The 18,016-nt window shown below is 36.9% G+C and overlaps 1 pseudogene; it reads left to right on the top strand.

The window, feature by feature from the left end:
• Positions 1-10,729: 10,729 nt before the first annotated feature.
• The window catches only part of LOC118857663, a 58,825-nt pseudogene continuing 51,538 nt past the window's right edge, over positions 10,730-18,016 (top strand).

Genomic DNA, 18,016 nt, shown 5'->3' with positions numbered 1-18,016 from the left:
TAGAAAGTACTTTATGTGAATTATCTTAAATCAGCCTCACAACAACCCTTGAGAGCTAGGGGATACACACACACACACACACACACACACACACACACACACACATTTTCAATGTAGACCTGAAATTCATCAGTGTCAGAAGCACCCAGTGAGAAATTCCCTCTGCAAAGGAAGATCAGCCTTTTTCTTTTTTTCTGAAATACATTAAAATGCTGAGAGGTATACCCATAGCCATTAAGATGACAGGTTTACAGATTTAGATCTGGAAGGGACTTTAGAGGTTATCGAGTTCAATGCCCTCATTTTCAAAATTATTAAATCAAGGCCACATAGGTCAAGTGACTTGCCCAAGATCACACAAGAAGTGAGACAGTCAGAATTTGAGTCCAAGTCCTGTGACTCCCAGTCTCTCCCTCTTTGCCCTGCCTTCACATGTCGGAGACAGAGCTTGAACCCAAGTCTTCCTAACTCCAAAGTGGGCTCTATATGCACTACACCACAGTGCTATTGTTATCCCCAATTTACGAATGAAGCAGCTAAGACTCAGAGACCATAAATGACTATTATTTACTACTTACTGCCATAGCAGGAAGAGTAAAAATTTGATAAATATTTATTGAGTTAAATAAGTGAATAAACATAGAAGTCAGTGAGAATATTCTTTGTGTTTATGTGTGTATGTATGTATGTATGTATATATGATAAAATTCCCTTTTCTTTAAATGGCAGAGTTTGGAACCCAGATTATTTGGATGAACAGTCATTTCTCTATTTGTCTTTGTCTGCATAGATAAAGCATGTCTGATATTGAAAGCCTTTTATATCTTCTTCAATGAATGCACCTTTACCAAACAGTGCAGCATAGATTGAATCACTTTTAATTTGTGTCTACACAACTAAAGAGCTGGATAGTATCAATGCAATTATCCAAATAGTTTTTGACTGGCCCTACTAAAAATAAAATAATATAAATAAATTCATAAATAAATAAATTTTAAGATATATATGCATATGTGTGTATGTATCTATATGGATACAAATTTGTGAATGTACATGTATGTATATATTCATTATATAGACTGTGTGTATAAAATCTCACCTACAAATGGTTCTAGCTGCTTAAAAACTCTTCATAGATTCTCTAAAACATGATCAAGACACCTAAAGTCACTGAACAATGAAGGGAGACACAGACTTGGAGCTAAAAAATGGACCTCCAAGGATAGCCAGTCACACCCTTATTTTGCAAATGGGGAAGCTGAAGTTGACCAAAGTTAAGGGGGTGTTACACAGGCAGTAGTAAGCAGCTAAGCCACATTTTGAATGCAGTTCCTCTAATTCCAAATACCCTTCAGAGTATCTTGACCCTCCCCACTGCAAATCCCCACATACAAAAGACATTGTTTTTTCCTGTCCTTTTCTGAATACCACATTTTGACAAACTGGCATGCAACTGGGGTTAACAAAATAATGCACAGCAAATTTTTTTTTAATGTAAATCATTATTTAAGAACAAGATATGTTCCTATTAATGTTTTTTGAGGACGAATGAGTTCAAAACACATGGATTACATTTTCTTCAAATTACATATGCCTTTAAAAAATAAAGGGGAAAAATGCTTCGCTAAACACGTTTGGGGCTTGAGTGAACCCCAAATGTTTTGCAGTCACTTCGAAGCACTCCAAAACAAAGCCCAACTCAGCCAAACTGGAAACTGAGGCAATAGAATAAAACCTCAAAACAGGCCACATGATTGAACATCCCTAGCCACAGCTCCAAGAAGTCAGGTCAGAAAACGGAACACAAAGAAAAGGAAAACTTATAACAGTCAATTAAATTTACAATGTGAATCTTGGAAATATTTATTACGAGGTGGCAGAAATTAAAAATTTTAAAGCCCAACTTTCCAGAAACATGGTCATCATTCCAAACATTTAAATTTGCCCCAAAAAAGAATTCTATCCAGAAATGGTGTGAGAAAAGAATGAGATTGCTAATGTTTGGGGAATAATAGGAAGAGAGAAGAATCAAACCTGATGAGTTTTATAGCAAATTGGTTACATAAGCTATTGGACAAGAATTTCTTTGAGCATTAAATGGAAATAGAGCAGAAAGGGATCAATCAGCAGGCCAAACCAAAACCCACTGAAAAGACATCTGCAATCATCTTTTAAAATGCACTGTAAGCAAGAAAAGGAAAAACCTACTTCCTGGGTAATAAAACTGGGAAAACTCAATCTGAAAATATAAGTGAAAAAAGTTTTGAAAATAATTCCCATTATTGCATTATCAATATTCAAGGGGATGCTTTCTGATTTAGACACAGTTTAAAACATTGGCATTTACACTATAGATAATAATAACAATAGGCCACCTAGGTGGCACAGTGGATAGAGCCCCAGTTCAAGAGTCAGGAAGACCTGAGTTCAAATCCAGCCTCAGACATTTATTAACTGTGTGACCTTGGGCAAGTTACTTAACACTATTTGCCTCAGTTTCCTCATCTTTAAAATAAGCTGCAGAAGGAAATGGCAAGCCACTCCAGCATATTTACCAAGAAAACCCCAAGAGGGGTCAGTCATTAAGGACCAGATACAACTGAATAATGAAGGCAATTAGTATCACAAAAGCATAGGGCAAACATTTCATCCAACCAATTAAATTGGCAGGTATAGGGATGTCATATTATTTCCTCACTCCACCCCCCCTCCCAGAGAGGACATCAGAGATCAAGTGTAGACTAGACATTATCATAATTTTTTTTCTAGCAACTTTAGAAGAAACAAAAATACCCATGCCATATCAGTTAATAGTACCAGAATCCAGTGAAAAACTTTAAACACTGTCAACTACTTAAAAGATTTGTGCTGACTTAAACTTTGGAGAGAAATGGGGTTTTTCATTCCTGATTTGGCTTTCAAGCACCACCAGATAATTTTTTAAAAGATCATTTCATTTTGAACCATATTTATTAGAATGGAAATATTTTTTTCAGGATTTAAATTATTTTTTCACAAAATGGAAGGTAGAAGGAAGGGGAAGGTGTTACCATCTTTAAGTAATGGGGACCATCTGGGTCTGTGAATGTATTTGTGTGAGGAACTTACAATGTAAAACTCTCCCTCTATGCAGATGAAGTGTCTTCTATAATTTATTGTCTTAGATTTTTTTTTTGGGGGGGGGGAGGTGATAGATTATCTGACTTGCCCCATGGCAGCATAGCCAGTGTCAGTAGAAGGACCCAAACTTAACCTTTCCTACTTCCAAAACCGGCCTTCTCTCCACTATGCCACGATGTTGAAAACAGTATGTGTTTTTGAATAGGAAAATATCAGAAGCCATTCAATGTTCTAACACTCTCTATATACTACGAATCTTCAAAACTATGACCAAGCCTAGCATGGTGGCACACACCTCTAGCTCTTGCTACTGGGAAGGCTGAGGCTGATGGATCACTTGAGTTTGAGAAATCAGAGCTGCAGTAGGGCCAAAGTCATTTGAGTGTTCACACAAAGTCCAGCTCCAATATGATGAGGCCCCTGGGAACAGAGAGCCACCAGACTGCCTAAGAAAGAATAACTATTCAGGTCAGAAATAGAGCAAGTCAAATCTTATGTGCCAATTGGTAGTGGGATCAAGCCAATAAACAGCCCTGGCACTTCCAGCCTGGAAAATATAGGGAGACCCAGACTTGGACTGTGACCAAGAGGAATAGTTCCACCTGGAATTATGTAATTATTCATTGAATCATTAAGTACATAGCAGTTAAATTATAAAACAAATTAAAACTGAATAAACTCCCATGCATTTAGTTGAATGTAGTAGTAGAAAGGAGAGAGATGCTCATAGTGCAATTTTAAAAATTACTTTACTGATAATTTCTTAGCAATGCTCAGATACTGAATTTATTTTTTTACCAGTTTTAGTGTTCATGCACAAACCCTCTGGTTTATAAGCTTTCCCCTAAATTTTTGTAAGAAAGGTATTTGATTCCTAAAGTCACGTGTTTTTAAGCTAAAAGGGATATTGAAGGCCACAAAGTTTATCCTTCCTTTTTACGGGTGAGAAAAGTAGTTCCCAAATCAGTTAAGTCATTGACCCAATTTACAACTGGCAGAGCTAGCTGAGTATTCTGAAATAATACTATTTTGAGTCTCCAGAGGGGACAACTTTCTAAAAACCCAATGCATTTATATACCATTCTCCAATAGATTAAAAGATATGAAGTTTTCAAAAGAAGAAAGAGAATTTCTCATCATGTAAATGCAGCAACCTTTCAAGAGCTACTTTCTCCAATTTATACATATTCATAGGTTGGTGTCTCTAGAGGGAAGCTACTACTACTCTCAAGATTCTAGCAGTAATCCTTAAGGCTTAAGTTTCTAGCATTGCCAATCAAGAACACCCACCAGCATACTTCCACTAACAATCAGCCAGTAGACTTTTAGCTTTTAGTATTTACTGAGCCAGTAGCTTTTAGCAATAATATTTACTAAGATGGTATAGGAATCATTGGCACAAAACATTTTCCCCAAAGCCTGGGACACCCTTTCCGACAAATACCCACAAGTGTGTGGGAAGAGTGGGCTCAAACTTGGAGCACAAGAATTATAGGTGTAGATTGACCACTGAGTTAGTTAAAAATGCACTTTCATTGAAATAATGCATTTCTGATTGCCCTTTTCTTGGTTGTGAATCATAGTTTTGAGTAAATGCAGCTTTCTTAGATAATCTGAATTCCCAAGTGCCAGGAGTAGGATTTCATTATAAAAATTAATAGTTAATATTATTCTATCTCCTGAAAATATAATTGCTATTATTACATATTTGAAATCAGCTGTACTGTGTGAACAAAATAAAGAGTATAACGTGAACCCCTCTATGGTTACACGGTCGCTTATGGCAGTCCTACACAGTATTAGCACCCAATGGGGAGTTCCCAAGACTTGAATATAAAATTAGTCTAGATGTCTCCTTTTTGTAAGTTTTATTTTTGTAATTGTGCATGTAAAGCATCTCTGAATCAATGGATCTGTTGAAGAACTCAGCTGCTGGAACCATGCAAAATGTTTTGAATTGACCATAAAATATGGAAAACATTTTCTGAATGCTTTATATTCTTTTTATTGTAAATTAAAAATGAAGATAATTTCCCCATTAAAAAAAGAATTATAGGTCTAGAATACATGTGTGGTGAAGAGATAACTTAAAACTGCTAGCACTTTATCACCTAAAATACCTTTCAAGAACATGTATCTGCCATTCTTCTTTTATGTAAAGAATGATGCTTCTGGAATCTGCCCACCTCCTCAGGTGAATATCTTTCCATGTTTGTCCACAGTGGGTCACTCTGCTTCTAGCGGGATGCATCATCTCCTACTATTCCAATCTTTCTTATCCCAGCTGGATGAATTGTTTGATACCAGTCCAGTATCTCTGATGGTGATGGGACAGGAGAAAAAGAAAGGAACTCTTACCAAAATATTAATAGCAGTACTTTCCATAGTAACAAAAACTAGGGAATAAAGTTTAGTATACATCAATTGGGGAATGAATGAACAAATTATAATATATGGATTTAATGGAATGTTACTGTGCTATAAGGAATGATGACTTTAAAGAATTGAGAAAAACGTGGAAAGGCTTGCATAAACTGACGCATAGCTAGGAAAATAGCTAGAACCAAGAAACAGACTACATAATGACTGCAATGTATGGACATAATAATAGAGGACAACAGAGATCAGATCAAAGGAAAAGGTCAATATTGACTACAGATGACTAATCTTGGAATATTATTGCCTTCTCTTAGTGAAGAGACAGTGTATCAAAATGTTTTGCCTTACCTATTTTTTAAGAAGAGAGACTGTTGCGGGAAAAGATTATAAGAAAGCAATTATGATATAAAAGCATGAGTACAACACAATAAGAATTAAAATAACATAAAATGTTAAAGCATCATCAAAATGAAATCTAAACTAATTAGAATAACAGAAATGGTTCTATTATGAATCCATTATATAGCTGTTATATAATCCATTTTGAATCTATTATCATGAATGTGTAACACTTAAAAATATAGGCAAATTATTAGAATCCCCTCGATAATACAAATTATTTTAGAATTCGTGATAAAAAATGCATTCCAATCAACTTTCTTTCAAATCAGAGTGATAGATAAGAAAAGCTAATGATGAAAAGGTATTTAAATCACACTTAAAGGTGAAATTTATATATGTGCTCTATTGGCTCTCCCTGCAAGACAAGGATTTTAATGTAATTTTTTCCTAAGGCAACTAGAGGACATAGAAATCAGTTAGGTTCCTAAGAGTTTTTTCCCTGAAAATCTAGAGATTCATCCCATTACTTGTCTCATCTAGTTGAACAGAAATGGCACTTACACCACTGCAAAGCAGTGACCTTTTAGGGGAAGGATCCACCATCTTGAGAGTACAGCTCAAAAAAATATTATTCTGCTCCTCCTCTCCCCAACTCTGCTAGTGTTTGGAAACAAATGAGAAGGATTTGGTGGGGAGGAGTTTTTTCATTTTGTTTTGTTTGGGTGCATGGGCTCCTTTTAACAACACACACTTAAATTCATCTAAAACTTGATGAAAAGTGACTGAGCAATAATGAAGAAACAGGCCTGGAGCAGAGAAAGGCTATTTTTCACCTTCCAAACTATAGTGATAAAATGATATGAAATGAATACCTTTGCCCTCAAATTGACTCCTTTCTCCTGAAAGTACTCCCTAAAGCTTCCCATGTATCTCCTCCTAAAAACAGGTTTTAAATTTATCAGTTATTTGGCATTTTCTGGGATACATCTTAAAACTGCAATATTCCGTATCTTCACTACCAGATAAAGTTGTCATGAGAAGGTAAAAGTTAATTGACCCAGGTTCCAAACAGTCTTCAAAACCTGGGTTAAACCTTGCACCTAAATAATGGTAAATCCTAAAAGCCAAGATCAGCATAAACATGCTTTAGTGAGCACACTGTTTTCCCTTCATTTCTTCAGGTTCTTTCTCTTCTAATCCACTTTTGCCTCTGCATGAGCAGATAGCACCCTATCCAACCCACACCTATCATTTCATGGGCAATAAAATCAAAATCTCAACACATGATGTGTTAGGGTATTCCAAAGTCAAAAAAGAAGATGAAAGTAATGAGAGGGAAAGCTAAACTTCTCTATCATGATATCTAGTGAGACCAATGAGCAGCTAGGTTGCTCAGTAGATAGAGTGTGAGGCCTGAAACCAAGAAGACTCATCTTTCTGAGTTCAAATCCACTCTCAAACACTTACTAGCTGCGTGACCCTGAGCAAGTCACTTAACCTTGTTTGCCTCTGTTTTCTCATCTGTAAAATGAGCTGAAGAAGGAAATGTCAAATGACTCCAGTATCTTTGCTAAGAAACCTCAAATGGTTGGTCATGAAGAGTCAGACACAACTGAAAAACAACAACAAAAAAAATAACAATGGCTACAGGATAAAGTACTAGAAAACTACTTTGGAAGTTCAATTATGAGTGAGAAAAGGTAAGACAGAAGAGAGACATTTAAATTGTTACTGAATTTACATCCTGGCTTTATCATTCATTTCCTATATATGCACAATTATTAATGAAAGCTCTGCTGTCTATAATTTTAGCCATTTCCTTCAAATATTTGGAGAGTTATAGAAAGGAGATTAGATTTATTCTGCTTAATGCCATAAAGGAGAATTAGGACGACTGGGTACAAGGCCCCACTCTATAGCTTCAGGCTCTGGACTTTTCCTGGCTTATCCCTAGTTTAAGAGATGGAAGGCCTTGGCCAAACTTGTCTATCTCGACCCCTTCACTAGTGCCCACAGGCTTCTGGCTGTCTCTTTGTGCAGACATGGGCTAGCCAAATGCACTTACTGTAGGTATATGTAGGAATGCAGATTTCAACTTAACATAAGGAAGAGTTTCCCAACATTTAGGACAATTCAAAAATTGAATTCAGGAAGACGTGGGTTCCCCATCTCTGTAGGTCTTCCAGCAGAGGCTAGATGACCACTTGCTGGAGAAGACAGATTTTGCTTGAAGTATGAATTGTTCTAGATGACCTCTGAGATCCCTTCCAACGCTAGGATTCTATAATACTGTGATTCTAAAACAGACCACTAGCCTTGAAGAATGAAAGAATGAAAAAAGCATTTATCTAAGTGTACTGTGTACAAAACACTATGCTAAGTGCTGGAGATAATTTTTTAAAATGAAATCAAAATTGGAAAAAATAGAAAACATTAGATAGAAAACAGAAATAGAATAAATAGGAGGGGGAAAGCAAGGCTGTCCCAGCTCTCAAGTAACTTACAATCTTATAAGTGGAGAAAACAAATTTAGAAAGTTTTAGTTGCAAATGAACCGGGAAGATCTTATGGCTCTTACGGCACAGTGGCAGAGGACTATATTCTTCAGCGTTATTTCTAACATTAGAATCATATCCATTTCTATGCTAAACCATTTGACAACACCAAGGACTTTGGTTATGAGACCTTTTTTTCTCTGGGTCTTCAGTAGCTCTGCAGTAGCAGAAGCAGTTGCCAAGTGATTTGGGGTGTAGCTTGGAAACAAAATCATTGGTCTGAGAGGTACTGCTATTCCCAGGGCTCTCTGGTTCAGGAGCTGTTTTGCTTGACATCTAAAGGGAAATCAATGGTCGAGATGGTGGTGGGCTTTGACTGGTCTGGCATATCCTGCCTCCTATCTCTGCCTCTAAAAACTTTACTGCTTGGGCTAGATCTAGGCTGACCTGCCTACCCTCTTGGTGGGTAGCTGCTCAGTAGTTGATGGGGATGAGAGTTTCCCTTCTTCATGGGGTTTGTTCGGCTGGATGATGGCTTCAGGGGCTGGGTTCAGAGTAAGTTCAATGGGGATAGGGGAACATCATTTCCTAGGGCCCCTGGGCTCAAGGTCTTGGGTCCTTTTCATGGAAATGTAAGGGGAGATGGCGATTGTTTGATTTGCCCGCTTGTCTCTTGTACAGGATGTCTTGCTGCTTCAGCCTTAAGCAACGGAATGAAATTGCGAAGTACTGATGTTTCGGGAGGAGGACAGCCATGCGCCCACCACAGTGTCTAATTTCCTGATGTTCCTTATTTTAAAAATGACTTAAAAGGTAAATTGAATGTAATATAAAATGTTCATACCTCCAGGCTGTTATTTATTTGGTTGTTCACATAGATACTTATTTTGTATTTCCTTTGAGACACAAACCTTTAAAGGATGTCAGGAATGTACTGACTCCAGTGTATTCTGCATAGCACTGATAAGGCATGATGGAAACTAATCAACTAATTATATTTCTTTCCAAAAAAATACCACCAAGATAACAAAAACTATTTTCTTCTGAAGGTCCTCCTGACTAGGTCCAAGAAAACAACTCAGTCTCTTCAGTGGGAAAGGTAAAGATTAGGAGTTTACCATTATGCTATGAACCCCAAGGTTAAATGTTAATGAACCTAAAAAAAGTTATCTCAAATATTTTGAGACATAGGGTCATAGGATGTAGAACTGGAAGCAACCTTGGGGATCATCTGGCCCAATCTCCTTATTTTACAGATAAAGAAACTGAAGTCCACAGAGTTTAAGTGACATGCCCAGAGTCACATAAGCAGTATTATCTAATATTAATAGTAGGCAATTTATGAACTAGTATAAATATGAGCTCTTTCATTAAAAGCTATTAATTGAATGCCAAAGTCTACATTTTATTTTCTTCATATATAAGTAAAAACATATTATTCATCCAGGCCACGGATTTCCATGCCATACTAAAAAAAAAAACTCTAGTGAGTTTATCTCACCTTTTTACTCTTAACAGTAGGCATCAGTTTTCCCCACCATGAAGCCCACTGGGGTTTATAGATATGTCATAGATTGTCAAAGCAAAGAGTATAGTAAATAATGAGCTAAAAAAATTCATGATTGCCTAATTTACTTATAAAAACATGACATGCTTCTCCTTTCTCCAGTCTTGGTCCCATTTTAACTTTTATATTTCCTTTTCTGGCTTAAAGGCTAGGTCTTTCCATCAGGTGATCTGGCTTTCCAGAGATTTATAGTTACTTTCCAAATGTCTGAAACACAGAACAGGTATTGCACCTGTTGCATTTTGACATCTGTTAGATGATATTAACATACACCAGAAAGGAAAGCTTCTGGCATTCTGATCCTTTTCTTAAATGCCAAGTCCTGTGCGGCCCAAATGAACAAACAGCCACTCTCCCTGGCTAAATTATCTCTGTGGAACAGATCCAAGAATGTAAGTGGCAAGGTCTGAACACAGACTATAGATCAAATACGAATCCTTCTGACATTTTGCCAGTGAGAAAAGTAGCATGATACAGGAGAAAGAGTGTTGGAGCTGGGGTCAGGAGGCCCAGATCCTAGTCCTGACTTATACATATACTGAATTTTTCACTGTGAGCTTTACTAATTTGTAAAACACTATTTATGGGACATCTAAGTAGAGCAGTGGATAGAGCAGCAGGCCTGGAGTCAGGAAGACTCATCTTCCTGAGTTCAAATCCAGCCTCAAACATTTACTAACTATGTGACCCTGGGCAGGTCACTTAACCCTGTTTGCCTCAATTTCCTCATCTGTAAAATGAGCTGGAGAAGGAAATGGCAAACTGCTCCAGTATTGTTGCCAAGAAAATCCCAAAATGGAGTCATGAGGAATTGGACACAATCGCGATGACTGAACAACAGCTCTTTTACCTGGCTCATGAAACTGCTGTGGTTAAAAATAAAAAGCATTTTGTGACCATTGAAGTACCGTATGAATGAGTGTTGCCTTTGTCATTAGCAGGCAACTAGATGGGACCATGCATAAAGTGTTAAATTTGGAATTAGGAAGATGAGTTCAAATCCTGCCTCAGATTCTTACCTATGTGACCCAGAACATGTCCCTAGCTCTCCATTTACTTATTTGCAAAATAAAAACAATACTACTCATATTACCTGGCTCATTTTTTTAAAAAGCATTTTGTAAATATTTAAGAACAATGCAAACTTTTCTCATTAGGAGGCAGCTAGATGGAGCAGTGGCTACAGCATTAGACCTGGAATCCAGAAGATCTGAGTTAAATCCTATCTCAGATTCTTATTTAATGTGTGATGCAGGATAAGTCACTTAACCTCTCTCACTCTTGGTTTCTTCATCCGCAAAGTGGGGATAATCCCACCTATCTCCCAGGGTTGTATTTTGGATTAAATGAGTTGACAAATATAGAGCAATTTGTAAACCTTAAAGCACTATATGATTGCTAGTTATTATTAATTATTATACAAATCTCATCAAAAATTTTGTCAGGAAAAAATGAATCTACATAAAATATATTGGTGAATATTTATTTTGTATATTTTGAACTATGGTTATTTTTGGCTATGCACAGAATTCAATAGAGATATTATGTTCATTGAAAATCTATGCATAATCCCTTAAATTTAATTCCATGAATTGTTTCAAGTCCTTTTCATCAGAGCCTTTTTTACTAAATGTCCTAGCTGCTGCTATTTCGCTGTTTGTCCTTCCTTCTCAAAGAGGACCGTGACATCAGGGAGGTGATGCCATGACATGCAAGTGAATTGGATTTACATGAGGGAGGGCTGTGCATAGTCACCAGCCTCACTTTCTCCTCTAGTCATCTGGGTCCAGTGGTCAGATATAGATCAGGACTACTGGAGATGGCTCAGGATGCAGGGGGGACCTTGGCCTTTTCAAGCTAAGGTCTTTAACAGGACTCAGTCTGATTGAGGCAATGCCCATTCAGTGATTAAGGCTTAATAAAATGAGGCAGAGAATGGCCTCTTTAAAAATATAGATCTGGGAGGAGAAGACCCTCAGGGTTTCTGGCTCAAATAGAAACAACTGTTATTTACATTCATTCCGGGCCAACCAGAGCCCAAACAGTGACCAAGGAAGGGCTTGGTCTGGAACCAGAGTGGTTTGGAGTTTAAGGCTGGTATTTAAGGGAAAAAAAATTATAGAAGCTCAAATTTATATATTTATTTTACAAGGCACTTTCCTCACAACTAATATGTGAGATAGTAGTGCAAATATTATTATCCTCATTTTATAAATGAGACTCAAGGGAGTGACACTGTTAATGTCAGGCCTGAGATGCAAACGCATTGCTCTTCCCATTACACAAGAACTGATTGGATTTGAGCTTCCTCTTTTCCTACCACAGCACATCCATCCCTGACATGGACTGATGCACTGAAACCACAGAAGGTGGACTACAGGAAATAGAAGCAAAGAAACCAAGATTTGGGGCCATCACACGGAAGGCTTTTCTGCCTCTTCTCAGCCAATCCAAATTCTTCACGTGTGTTCTCCAAGGCCTCCGATCGAGGCTCATATCTTCCCTGACTAATCCCAGTTTCACATGATCCTTCCATTATTTCAACAAACACTCTTGGACATACCAAACAATCCAGCACTTGATTATATATTTATATAGACAATGCATTGGGTCCAGAACTGAAGAGGAAGAAGAGAGCAGGCTGGATTTCCTTTAGGACCCCAAGACTTCTCCCTACAATTTGCTTGAGGAAGAATGTCTTCTAATGATCACGTATGGCCATGAGTCCTGAAATGTCATAGTCTCTGAAGAGGTGAGGTGGAGGATCAATTAAAGGCCAATGGAAAGTGACATGGTGAAAGCTGCAAAGCTACAATACATTATAAATGAGGAGCTGTCCAAGAGAAATGTCATAAAGAATGTCATCAGAACAGAAACCAACAATAAATATTTATTGTCTACTATGTGCCAGGCACTGTGCAAAGTACTAGGGATACAAAAAGAGGCAAAAGATAGTCCCTACCCTCAATGAGCTTACAATCTCATGGAAGAGACAACATGCAAACAAACATATACAAAGCAAGCTATATGTTGGATAAATAGAAAATTATTAACAAAGGGAAAGCCGTGGAAATAAGAGGGGTTAGTAGTTAGTAGTCAGAGTGGAGGAGGAAGAGTGTTCCAGGCATGGGGAACAGCCAGTGAAAGTGCCCAGAACTGAGAGATGGAGTGTATTGTTCATGGAACATCCAGGAGGCCACTATTACTGCATTGAAGAGAATGTATTAGGGAATAAGGTGGAAGAAGAATGGAAAGGTAGGTGGCAGCTAGGTTATAAAGAGCATTGAATGCCTAACAGAGAATTTGCATTTGATCCTGGAGACAATAGAATTTGTTGAGTTTATTGAGTTGGTGCGGGTGTGGGGGGTGACATGATTAGACCTGCACTTTCGGAAAATCATTTTAGAGGCTGAACAGAGGATGCATTGGAAGGGGAAAAAACTTGAGAGATGCAGATCCACCAGATAAATGGATCGTCATATAAATGGATGATCAAAAAAATGACAATTTAGTAACAAGAGTGAGGAATAACTGATGGACAGTTCTGTTGCTCCATGAGTATCCTTCAAATATCAAAAAAAAAGCTCATAAAAATCTGCTGGACCCCTTGTGGCAGATTTAGAGGAGGGATAGACAAAAAGACAAAAGTAGCAGAGAATAGACCAACATGGATGGCTTGGAAATCTGCATCAATGGAGCAAGTACACATATTGATAACATTAAAGCTTCAGCAAAATACAAGAGTAGTTCAGTTTTTTTATTCTCTAGGTGTCTCACATATATAAACATATGGCACCAGTGGTCAACGATTCTTTGGAATAGCTATACTGTGCATACTTATTTACTGCCCAGTAACAATAGCTATCATTTAAATAGCACCTACTATGTGTCAGATACTGTGCAAAGCACTTTTAAAATATTATCTCATTTTATCCTCACAACAACCTGGGGAGGTAGGTGCTATTAGTATCCCCATTTTATAGATGAGGAAACTGAGGTCATATTACTTGTCTAGGATCACACAGCTAGTAAGTGTCAGAGGCCAGATCAAACTTAGGTCTTCCTGATCCAGTGCTCTATCCACTGTGCCTCTTAGCTGCCCCTCATAAACCCACCACAATAATACATCCCTAATTAAGCGAATGAGATGCTCCATGTAGTACCACTTTTCTCATTCAATAGAAACCAACCTAAGAATTAAAGTTGGCTTATCTAGTTGGCAAACATGGGATTTTTCACCATTAGTTGAGGATGGATTCCTTAAAAAAATCACAACATTGGACTTTCTGTTAAGTGGTGGTATGAAAAATTGAACTCCCGCATGTATTCACTAGCAAAGACCTATAAAGAGAACCAGGTCAAATAATGATGAAGTCCAAAGAGAAACAAAAATAAGCTTAACTACACATTACATGCATATATACATATGTGTGTGTGTTGCCCAAATCCTGAGGACACTGAGAAAGTGGTCCCATAAGAGAAGTCAGAATAAGCATGGGTAAATAAGCCATTACAGTATTCTGTCTAGAAATGGTCTGTGATACCTGAAGCCTAGAGCACTTTGTTACAGGGCAGAGGAAGGAAATCCAGAGTACTCAGACAGGGAAGTTTCAGAGGGATGAGGTTCCCCCAGCACTCTCACAATTAGCATAGGACTACTATGACTGTACATACAACAGAAAAGGTAGAAGTCTTTAACAGGGGCCATGAAATTGAGGTCAAGATGAAACAGGTCATGACCACAGCATCCAAGAAAGCAGGAAAAGACACAGCTTGATGTAAGCACAGAGTCCCAAATCAGGAACTGAGACCAAAGATATGAATAAACAAAAGGTTACACCAAATACTATAGAGAAATATTATGGGCCAACATGTACTTAAAAGAAAAATTCAGAAGTATGTAAATGCACAAGTACAAGCATAGCCTCATAGGAAAAAAAATGACTTGGCCAAAAGAGTACTTGGAAGAAATAAAAAGAGAAGTAAGAGATGTAGAGGAAAGAAATGGTAGGAAAATAAATAACTTAGAATAAAAGGTAGAAAACATTTTGCAAGTAACAGAAAATTAGAAAGGATCAAACAGAATTCAATGATTCCATGAGATAAAGAGATATTGGAATAAAATCCAATGATTAAAAAATAGAAGAAATTGTTAAATATCTATTCTCCAAAATAATTAACCTGGAAAAGAGGTCAAGGAGATATGATTTAAGAATCATTAGAGTTCCTACAAAAAAATTACCAAGCAAAAAACGTATGGTTTCACGAAATCATAAAAACTTTGCAGCACAATTAGAAGCAGAGGACAAAATTAAAATAAGAAGAAACCATGGGTGGCAGCTTGAAAAAAATCCCTAAAATTAAAAGTCCCAGGAATTTTATAGGAAAAACCCAGAACTTCCTGGTCAATGGAAAATAATATAAGCAAGGAAAAAGAAAGCATTCAAATACTACAATTAATAAAACAAAATACATCAATAAAACCTTTAAAAAAACCAAGTAAGCATAGTCAGGATTACACAATATTTGGCAGCCATTATCATAAAGGAAAGAAAATCTTGGGGTACGATGTGTTAAAGGCAAAAGATAAAGTCTTACAACCAAAAATAACTTACCCTGAAAGATTAAGCATAGTCTTGCAGGAGGAGGAAATGGACCTTTAATGAAGAAGAACACTTTCAAGTATTGCATTCTTGATGAAAAGATCAGATCTGAGAAGAAATTTGAAATGCAAATAACAGATTCAATAGAAACCTAGAAAAGTGAATAATTTGAGCAACTGGAAGGGGATAAATGATAATGCAGTGCTTACTTTCTAATAAGAGAAGAGACAAAAGTCCCTCCAGAATCTTAATGTCTTCAAAGGCCACAGAAGGCACAAAGCCAAATAAAGAGATTACCTGGGTATGTGTTTTTGTTTTGTTTTAATAATCTGAAGAGAGGAAAGAGAAGGAATGAGAAAGTGAATACACAAGGAAAGATGGAACTTACTATTTCTCCTCATTGGAGTATTCAAGGAGAGTATAAAAACTTGGAGGAAAGAACGGCGGGGAGTGGTTATCTGATAAATCTTATTAATCTGAACCAGATAAAATAGGATTGGAGAGAGAGAGAGAGAGGCAGAGACAGAGGCAGAGACAGAGAGACAGAGAGTTTAGTAAAACAATATACTCAACAAGGAAACAAGAGGAAGGACACCAAGAAGGGAGGGGGAAATTTAAGAGGTGTAGTGGAGCCAGATAGGGAATAGTCACAAGCAAAACATACTTCTGCTTCAGAGGTGGATTGTAACATGGGGGTTTTAAAAAATGAAAGTGAAAGAATCAATAATGAAATTCAGGGAGGTGGGGAAGGAAGAGAAGAGGGGCAGTGATATGGAAGCAAATCATTTTATTACAGATGAATATTTTTCACTTTTGATCACAAGTATTTCTTCACTTTTGCTACCTTCTTTGTAAAGAGGGTATAGGGACAAAGAGAGGGAAAAGTATAAGTGGATAAGAAGGAGAAAATCTATAATAAATAATCATATCCATGAAAATGATTGTATTGAACACATTCATAAAATAGAGGAGGGTGGCACAATGGATTAAAAAACAAACCAGCAATAGGTTGTTGAAAAGAAATGTACTTGAAACATGAAGATTCCCATGGCATTAAAATGAGTGGCTGAAGCAAAATTTTGTTTGCTTAGGGTAAACTCAAAAGAGCGGGGTGTAGCAATCATCATCTCACTCGAGACAAAAGCAAAAACAGAAATGGTTATAAGAAATAAACCAGGAAAACATATCATTTTAAAGGTACTGTGTACAATGAAATAATTTTAATATCATATATAAATTCAAAGAAACCTGAGAAAATTTGTATGATTGATCATGAAGGAAGCAGACAGAATCATGAGAACAATTTATACAATGACTACAATGGTGAAAAGAAAACCAACATTGAAAGACTGAGGAAACTCTGATCAATAGATTGATCAACCAGATCTCTATATGATCAATGATAAAACATGCTTGCTACCTCCAGATGGAAAGATGAAGCACTGTAGGTGCAGAATTAAAACTATATTTTGGGGTTTGTATAATATGTGGGTTTGTTTTGCTTGACTATATTTAATTATTATAATAGAATTTTTTGAGGTGGGGAGGAAATTAGGATAAAAAGTGGAGCTAGTGATAGGATACAAGAAAATAACAGATGAAAGAAAAAAGCACTAATTAGCAATAAAGCATTTTTTAAACACACAGAAGAAAGCAGAAGGATGTTTAGAGGGAGATAGAGGCAAGCAAGACAGCTTTGAAACTAAAATGCTGAATGTATTATGCACTTTGAAGAAGGAAGCGGTATGTAATAGAGAATTTCACTTTCATATTTTAAAGTAAGCTGCATTTATGTGGTGTTTATAACAATATGAATTCACTGGCATATGATTCAGATACAGTTTTCTTATTATCATTGGCATCAGTTACCATTGTGTGCTTGGCACCGTATCGGCCAATGGGGATGCAAAGACAAAAGGAAACAGTCCCTGCCCTCAAGGAGCTTGCATTTTGCATAAATGAAGAAAAAGTTGGGAAAAGTTAGAACTGGTGGTGTCTCATCCATTGTGTCTATTAAGTGCCTAAAATAAGCTACTTTGAAATCCTGCTATCAAGAAAAAAAAAATCTGGGGCGGGGGGGAGGAATCAAGACCTTCTAAATTCTCTACCTTTTAAATGAAGGGATTGGAACACATAATCCCTGAACTCTCTTTCTCTCGTTCTCTCTCTCTCTCTCTCTCTCTCTCTCTCTCTCTCTCTCTCTCTCTCTCCCCTAACATCTAACATTCTATGACCTTAACTGAAGACTATTTCCCATAAATACTGCCTGGTTTGTCATAACAATTTTAAGCTTTACTTACCTGCTCCAAAAAAAAATAAAACTTAAATAATAACCTTCATAAAATCCTCCTTAGATTGTAATAAGTTTCATTCCATCTCATACCTCTGAGTTTCAGGGGTATGACCAAACAGAAAAACTACTTTCTTTTATTTTTTTCCAAATATTCTGAGACTTCTAAGAGCTATTAAAAAATGAGCCAGTTTTGCTGCTCTTGAGTACGTTTCCAATA

This window comes from Trichosurus vulpecula, chromosome 7, assembly GCF_011100635.1.
Source record: "Trichosurus vulpecula isolate mTriVul1 chromosome 7, mTriVul1.pri, whole genome shotgun sequence".
NCBI lineage: Eukaryota > Metazoa > Chordata > Mammalia > Diprotodontia > Phalangeridae > Trichosurus > Trichosurus vulpecula.
The sequence above is the reverse complement of the archived record's forward strand: the minus strand, read 5'-3'. Positions and strand labels throughout refer to the sequence as shown.